At 47.0% G+C, this 8,124-nt stretch overlaps 1 long non-coding RNA gene across 1 annotated transcript in view; it reads right to left on the reverse strand.

The window, feature by feature from the left end:
* The window catches only part of LOC135111084 (uncharacterized), a 166,892-nt gene extending 162,488 nt beyond the window's left edge, over nt 1-4,404 (reverse strand). Inside the window, exon 1 of the long non-coding RNA XR_010273555.1 lies at nt 4,282-4,404. This is a non-coding gene — a long non-coding RNA (uncharacterized LOC135111084). The remainder of the gene's footprint in view (nt 1-4,281) is intronic.
* Between the last annotated feature and the right edge of the window lie 3,720 nt (nt 4,405-8,124).

Below are 8,124 nucleotides of genomic sequence, written 5' to 3' on the forward strand. Positions count from 1 at the left end.
TTTTTGAAGCTGCCTCCATACTCGTTCATACTTCCACTGGCTGCTCACTGATTGACTTCGGAATCCATTTTTTCGGGTCATCCCTTCCACCGCCTGATGGAGTGGTTGGCGGGGGCGCGGCGAGGGGCGCCCGGGAGATACGGACTTGCCTTAATTCTGTGGTGCAGTGTGTGGCACGGCGGGTTTGCGGCGGTGGTGAATGCCGGGCGAGTGTATGCGATGTGTGTACAGCGACTGTGTGTGTGTGTGTGTGTGTGTGTGTGGCGGCGGACGAGTCGTTAGGGTGTGTAGCAAGGCTCAGTGCGTTTGGGGAAATCGAGTACGTCAAGAGCGAGTGGTGGACACGGGCTGGTGAGTGGCGCGTGGACGGGTGAGGTAAGGGGAGGAGGGCAGGAGGTGACGCGTGGCAGGGGAGGTGTTGGATATGGCAGGGATGAAACACGGAAGGATGCAGGGTGTTCGAGGACGTGTAGTGTGGGGAGCCTCCTGAAAGCCTCACTATCCTTGTTCCTTGCCAAGTTTTTTTGTAGTCGATGGCAGGCGGGCGGCTGCCGCCCACAATTACCTAACTTGGAGGTCGTGAGGCTCGAGGCGGGCATTCTCTTACTGCCGGAGGAGACTTGGTGCCGCCGGCTGTACTGAGGCTGCAGGTGAGGTTATGGTTGGCCTGACTGGCCCTCAGGTCCCGGAATGGTCGTCTCCAGGAGCCGCGGGGAGGGTGCTGGCTGCTGCCGCGGCCACATTACGGCAAGATGTGGCGGCGGCCCTGGTGTGGCTGCCAGGACGGTCGGCCGCGTCTTACCCTGACTAGATTATACTCTGCAGTGCGGACCCTCAACTGTCTCATTTGAGCGCCGGTCGCGTAACTTCTCGGAGTTGAATAGATAATATTCGCATGAGAGTCGTGAAGTAAGTCTCGCAACAACCTACAGCGCTAAACAGAGGCAGGAGTTAGTAAATCACAGTAATGATAATGTAGCGGCCAGCAGCTCAAGCAAGTGCATTTCCAGGTTCACTTCTCAACAGCAACTTGCACCGATTCATCCGCAGATGAAACCGTCGAGGAAACCCTAATTTTTACTTAATTATCAGAGAGGCGGCTAGACAATGGCTGAATTTCCTTCACGATCCCAGGAAATTCTTCGGCAGCAAATGAAGACACGCCTAGGGAAAGAAATATCATTCACTTCTTCATTCGTTGCGTTAGTATTCCTAAACACATCGATTTTAATCATCCGTGAAGCTACCAAATGCTAGCTCGCTTATCAATTTCTCTCCTAATGTTTACCTGTTACGGAATGTCGAAACCACACTGATAAAGTAAGAAAGAGTGGAAAAAAAAGTAACATAGTGGTCTCTAAAACTCCCTATTGCACACTGCATTGGCTCTAATGTTTTCCAATATCCCCCACGCCGCAGCTGCATCTCACTCACATTTCCCCACCAAACAGGAACCTGATTCACTCAACACTTTACTCTGTACACTGCCGCCTGCCTCTCTTTCACTACTTTTCTACAACACACGTTCGCTTTTTTTTGTGAATGATGACAGCGCTACCTCCGGCCCTCTGTCTCCTTCTTCTCTGTCTGCAAAAGTTTACGAGGAGTTCCAGAATTCCGCCTGTCATCGCCGCCCGCCGTGATATATCCCAGCGTGAAGGTTCGGCTGCCTCGTGTTGTGCGTCTCCTAAGGGCCTCACTGACTCAAGAATCTGAATACGCTCACGGGCCTCGAAGAATTGGTGGGACTCGCGTTAACTGGAAGTCTTGTCTTGTGAGTTCTTTGGTGTGTGTGTGTGTGTGTGTGTGTGTGTGTGTGTGTGTGTGTGTGTGTGTGTGTGTGTGTGTGTGTGTGTGCGCGTGCGTGCAGTATATGTATGAAATATCATAGATTTTATTTGTTTCTCCTTTATCTTATGTTTTTTTTTCTCTTTTTTTTATACTTATGACCTTTACTTGTCTCTTTCTCTCCCTCTCTCTCTCTCTCTCTCTCTCTCTCTCTCTCTCTCTCTCTCTCTCTCTCTCTCTCTCTCTCTCTCTCTCAAGGGACCCCCTATACACGCCATTTACTTTTGGGCTCGATGCTCCTCGCTTCTCTACGGCTCCCCTACTCTCTCCCTTCACCGCCTCCTTCCCTTCCTTCCCTTCCTGCCTAACCTTTCCCTTACTTCCCTTCCTCCAGCCGCCGCCACCACCTCCCGCCCTCCCACGCCCTCCTTCCCGCTCTCAAAAGCCCATTCCTATTCACAGCTCCAGGCCACCACCGACCGTCTCCCCGCCCCGCTGCTCCTCCCGCCTGGCCAACTCGATTACAACTTTGTTTTTTCCCACGATGCTCCAGTGACGGCGGCGGCGGCGGCGATAGTGGTGGTGGTGGTGGTGGTGGTGGTGGTGGTGGTCACGGTGTTTGTTGTTGTTGTTGTTGTTATTGTTGGCGGCGGCGGTGGTCACGATCTTTGTTGTTGTTGTTGGTGGTGGTGTTTGTTGTTTCTTTTGGTGTAGTTTTGTTGTTGGTGTTATATGTGATGGTGGTGGTGGTGGTGGTGGTGGTGGTGGTAGTGGTGATGGTGGTGGTGGTAGTGATGGTGGTGGTGGTGGTGGTGGTGGTAGCAGTGGTGTCTTGCATTTAAAAAGCCTGCCATAAAGATCATAAAGATATTATTATTTTAGATAATGAATCTCTCTCTCTCTCTCTCTCTCTCTCTCTCTCTCTCTCTCTCTCTCTCTCTCTCTCTCTCTCTCTCTCTCTCTCTCTCTCTCCTACGCATACTTTCATCATCACTATTATCACCACCACCATCACCGCCACCGCCATCCCCACCACCACCACCTTCACCACCACCACCACCTTCACCACCACCACCACCACTACCACCACCACCGCCACCACCACCAACATTATATCTCTTTTCCTCTCTCTCCATTTCCCACCTTCTACCAAAGCTGCATCACACTCCCTCATTTTTTCCTACTTTTTTTTGCTCTCTACCCTTCCCTTGCTAATTCTTTCACTTCCCTTATTGACATTACCTTTCTCCATCAATCTCCCTCTCCCTCCCCCTCTCCCCTCCTCTCTCTCTCTCTCTCTCTCTCTCTCTCTCTCTCTCTCTCTCTCTCTCTCTCTCTCTCTCTCTCTCTCTCTCTCTCACCTGCTCGTTGGAAACCTATTACCTGATTCCAAATGAATTTCTCCTCCCACTCACTCACTTACACACACACACACACACACCCACTCACTCACTCACTCACTCACTCAATCACTCATTTCCTGATACCCACATTCCTTCATTCCCTCCGGTTGGCCTATCTTGCCTCCATCCCATCTTTTGGTCCTTCCCTTCCTCCCTCCCTCTTTCTCTCTCTCTCTCTCCCTCCGTCCGTCCGTCCCTTACCTCCCTCCCTTCCTTCTCCTTCCTCCTTCCCTCAAAGTAATTATGACTCTGATAATGGAGCTGATGGGGGGATTCATCACATTAATTGCTTCTATAATTACGAAATACTTTTAATATTTTTCCTCGTCTTCAGGATTAATACGTCTAAATATTTACATACACCCGCCCGCTCAGACACCGACACTGGTTGGCGCGCACACACACACACACACACATACACAGAGAGAGAGAGAGAGAGAGAGAGAGAGAGGGGGTGGAGGGGGGAGAAAGGGTAAAGTAAGGAAAGGAAGGTACTAACTACAGTTTAGTAATGAGAGGAAAACAAAAACATAAGATTAACCTTTTGACTGATAGATAATGACACTTTGGCACTTCCACCCCTATTCTGTCGACGCCCCTGATGTAAAAGTTATGCTGTATGTTCGGACTTTCATCTCTCTCAATGGTAAACTCTGGAGCTCCCTGCCTGCTTCTCCATGTCCTCCTGCCTGTGACTTAAACTCCTTTAAGAGGGAGATTTCAAGACACCTCCATATTGTTTTGGATCAGCTTTTGGACTATCGTCTTTAGGGACTGGCACCTTCTGTGGACCCCTTTTTGTCACCATTTTTTTGTTGCCCTTGGCCAGGACCCCTCTTACATAAAATATTTTCCCTTTCATTCCAGCAACCCTAAACAATTCCAATGGCTAAAAATAAGACTACACGTATTAAAAGGTTACAACTACTCAATTACTCCCTTTGATATGAGTATTACCCCTTAAAATCAAACGCTAAATTTACATCACACCATTTCTTAAGCTTCAGGAAAAGCGTATTGCATTCAAAGGAGGTTAAAATGCAAGATAGGTAATTGATGAAACAGGTGAACAACAACGAGGAACACTCACCAAGTTTTCATCAGCTAATCCTTCTTGACGCTCCTAAGTCTTGCCTCATGTATTTTCCTTTTCTTTTAACAGATCAGTTCTCCTCCTCCTTTTCTTCCTCCTCCTTCGGCTCCTGGTCGTCAGCGCTCCTGTTTAGCGGTTCACAGTACCTAAATCAAGAGATACAGGAAATTTATCAATCTGGACACAATAAATAAATAAATGAAAATAGAATAAAACATCACAAATTCAATAACTAGTGTGTAAAGTAATTGTTATGTATATGCTTTTTTAACACAGCTTTTTACAATTCCTAAAATAAAAGTGACTGGAACATTGTAGCACGAACACAATAATAGATAAACATAAGCAAAATACAACAGCACAAACTCAATAAATCAAACTAATATACAAAGTACTCGTTAAGAAAAATGCGACTTTATTTAACACACAAAACATATTTAACAAACACGCAAATCACCACGTCAAGTACCAAACACACAGCACCTGGAAAAAAACACACACACACACACACACACACACACACACACACACACACACACACACACACACACACACACACACGCACCACCTGTCTTTCTGTCTATCGGCGTGTCTGTCCGTATTTTTCACCCACACACATTTTGTCCCTGCAACATGAGGCTTTTCCTGGCAGTAACCCAGACCATCAGGTGCGCTAATCTTTTATTTCAACACTCCCTTTTTTTTTTTTTTTTTCGTATCGCGATGTTTCTCTCTATTGGAAACAGTGAGAGAGATGAAAGGAGGGGAAGGGGAGACACACACACACACACACACACACACACACACACAGAGAGAGAGAGAGAGAGAGAGAGAGAGAGAGAGAGAGAGAGAGAGAGAGAGAGAGAGAGAGAGAGAGAGATGGAGGTAGAATCGCCGTTTTCATTAAACTAAGTGGACATGGATATAAATTTCGGCCTCCCCGGAAAACACAAATATATTTTCCTGCCGGAGGAGTGAGATCAAAAGGTTGAGGCCCCCGATGTTGCAATTATACAGTGTGAGCGGCGCGGAGAGTCAAGAGTCGTCCTTCCAGCCTCCCACATAACGTCCTCAACTCTGCCTCCTCCTCCTGCTCCTCCACACGCTACACGACACACGCATCACTTCACAAAAAACTGATGTAATATTTCCAATGTCATTCCTCCCCCTCCTCGTGTTGCTTCCTGTCCCTTCACCCCATCACATCCTCCCTTCCTCTCGACCAGTCTGACTCCAGTGTTCCGTTCTTCCCCCCACCCCCTCTCTCTCTCTCTCTCTCTCTCTCTCTCTCTCTCTCTCTCTCTCTCTCTCTCTCTCTCTCTCTCTCTCTCTCTCTCTCTCTCTCTTTTCCCGCCCTTCCATCTATCCATCACACGCTGACACCTTTGAGAGAGAGAGAGAGAGAGAGAGAGAGAGAGAGAGAGAGAGAGAGAGTTTGATAGGCAAGTGGAATAGGGAAAAAGCTGTTAACGTTCAGTTCATGGATACCGATAAAAATAACAGTAATAAGAATAAGATAAGAATAATAGAAGAGAATAATAGATTAATAGGTGAGAATGGAAAAGGAAAGGAGAAAAAATCAACAATAACAAAACCAATAACATCACCATCACCACCACCACCACCACCACTCACCACCACCATCACTATCATCAATAACAACAAAAACAACAACAACAACAACAACAACAACAACAACAACAACAACAACAAGCATTCTCTCACCTAAGCTCACCTGAACAAGTGGACACCATATACACCAGGTGAGGGTGTGTGTGTGCATGCTGGACCCAACAAAACGGAGAAAAAAATGTGTAGCTATATTCACAGGAATGAAAGCAATACTATTAATGCTAAAGACAGATAAACAAATGGTATCTGGACAAGCACAATGGCTAGATTATGCAAAGTATCTGCAGGTTACCGGCGACCTGACACTGGATGGAGCGAGTGTGTTATCGGCGTGTGTGTGTGTGTATGTGTGTGTATGTAGGTTGGTGGATGTATGGACTGTAACCTAAATTGTACTCATTACATCATATTAGTCTTTATTTTTTTTTCGGCTAATCAAATCTATCTCTCTATTTGCCTGCCTATTTATCAACATATCTATCAGTGTTTGGTCTGATGTGTGAAGGAGTCGAGTTGAAGAAGTGAAAAAAAAAAGAGGGAAAATGCCAGTTAATTTGCTCTTTCTTCTTCTTCTCCCCTCAAAAAAAAAGTTAAAAAGAGAGAGAGTTTGGAAATGTAGGCCAGTGTAGTTACGCACATGTTCCGATGCTCCTCTCTTAAAGCAGTTCAAGTCATAAAAAAAAGGAACAAAAATACAAAAAACAGGCAAAATTACAGAGTTTTAGTTCTCGTGTGTCTGGATAGGTGGCTAATATACATGAATACAACATCGCTCCCTCCCTTCTCTCTCTCTCTCTCTCTCTCTCTCTCTCTCTCTCTCTCTCTCTCTCTCTCTCTCTCTCTCTCTCTCTCTCTCTCTCTCTCTCTCTCTCTCTCTCTCTCTCTCTCTCTCTGTCTGTCTGTCTCTCTCTCCCCTCTCGCTCTCCCTGTCTCCCTGTCTGTCTGAAGGTCTGAAGAGTGTCCAGACGGCCCAACAAACTCTTCGTTCTCACATCGCCTTTGGGAGTCGCGGGTGACGCCGGGGAGAGTGAAAGTTGAGTGGCTCTTCTAAACTTTCCAGCGCAGGGAGTCCCCGTGTCGCGCAGCCTCACAGTGTATGCGGAATCGGGGGATGCAGGACTACTCACGAACACTGACATGATCCCCCGCAACTTGCCTCTTTTGTGTGACACCTCCAAGGAAGTTTGAGAGGCGGTCAGGCAGGGAAGGAAGAGGACATGAAAGAATCTTAAGTGGGAGACGTATAGTGGTAATAGTGTCTACGTGTCTGTCGATCATATTGTGAAACACCTACCCCGGACCACCACTACATCCAAACGCTCTCTTGTTGAAGTCACCTAGATTTTTAAGTGACAGATTAACAAGATTTCTACATAATTAACAGGATAAACAGTCATGAGAAGCCGTGTAATCATCTCTGTGGCTTTAGAAGATAGCTGTGGTGAGAGGGCTGAGCGTTTCTGAATACGTACAAGCCTGTGTGAGGTGACGTGTTCTTGGTGACAGCTTGGCTCAGGGGAGAAGGACCTTGTGTGTGTGTGTGTGTGTGTGTGTGTGTGTGTGTGTGTGTGTGTGTGTGTGTGTGTGTGTGTGTGTGTGAGCGTGTGCGTCTTGTCATTGGTATTGTTGGCGGCGGTTAAGGTGGGTGTGGTCGATATTGGTCCTCCAGATGGGGTGGCTGTCTCGGTGAGTCTCTAGGGAGGCGTTCTTGTGTGTGTGTGTGTGTGTGTGTGTGTGTGTGTGTGTGTGTGTGTGTGTGTGGGTGTGGGTGTGTGTGTGTGTGTGTGTGTGTGTGTGTGTGTGTGTGTGTGTGTGTGTGTGTGTATGTGTGTGTGTGTGTTCAGCGTCAGAGAAGCAAATACAGTAATACAAGTACTAAGAGGGAGGAAATAAAACTCGGTACGGGACTTGGAGCTCAATTTCCACGTGTACATAATGGAAAAAGGTGACAGAAATAATTGTTAAATGTGCCAATGGGTCGTTTGATTAAAATCCTCTGCGGGAAATTACTAATAATCTTCATCAAACAGAGAGAGAGAGAGAGAGAGAGAGAGAGAGAGAGAGAGAGAGAGAGAGAGAGAGAGAGAGAGAGAGAGAGAGAGAGAGAGAGAGAGAGAGAGAGAGTAATTTCCTCCCCCAAGCACTGATTTACATCCAGCATCTCATTGTACCCCAAATACATTTCGTTTCCTGAACCACAAGAAACTA

Source organism: Scylla paramamosain, chromosome 2 (genome assembly GCF_035594125.1).
Source record: "Scylla paramamosain isolate STU-SP2022 chromosome 2, ASM3559412v1, whole genome shotgun sequence".
NCBI lineage: Eukaryota > Metazoa > Arthropoda > Malacostraca > Decapoda > Portunidae > Scylla > Scylla paramamosain.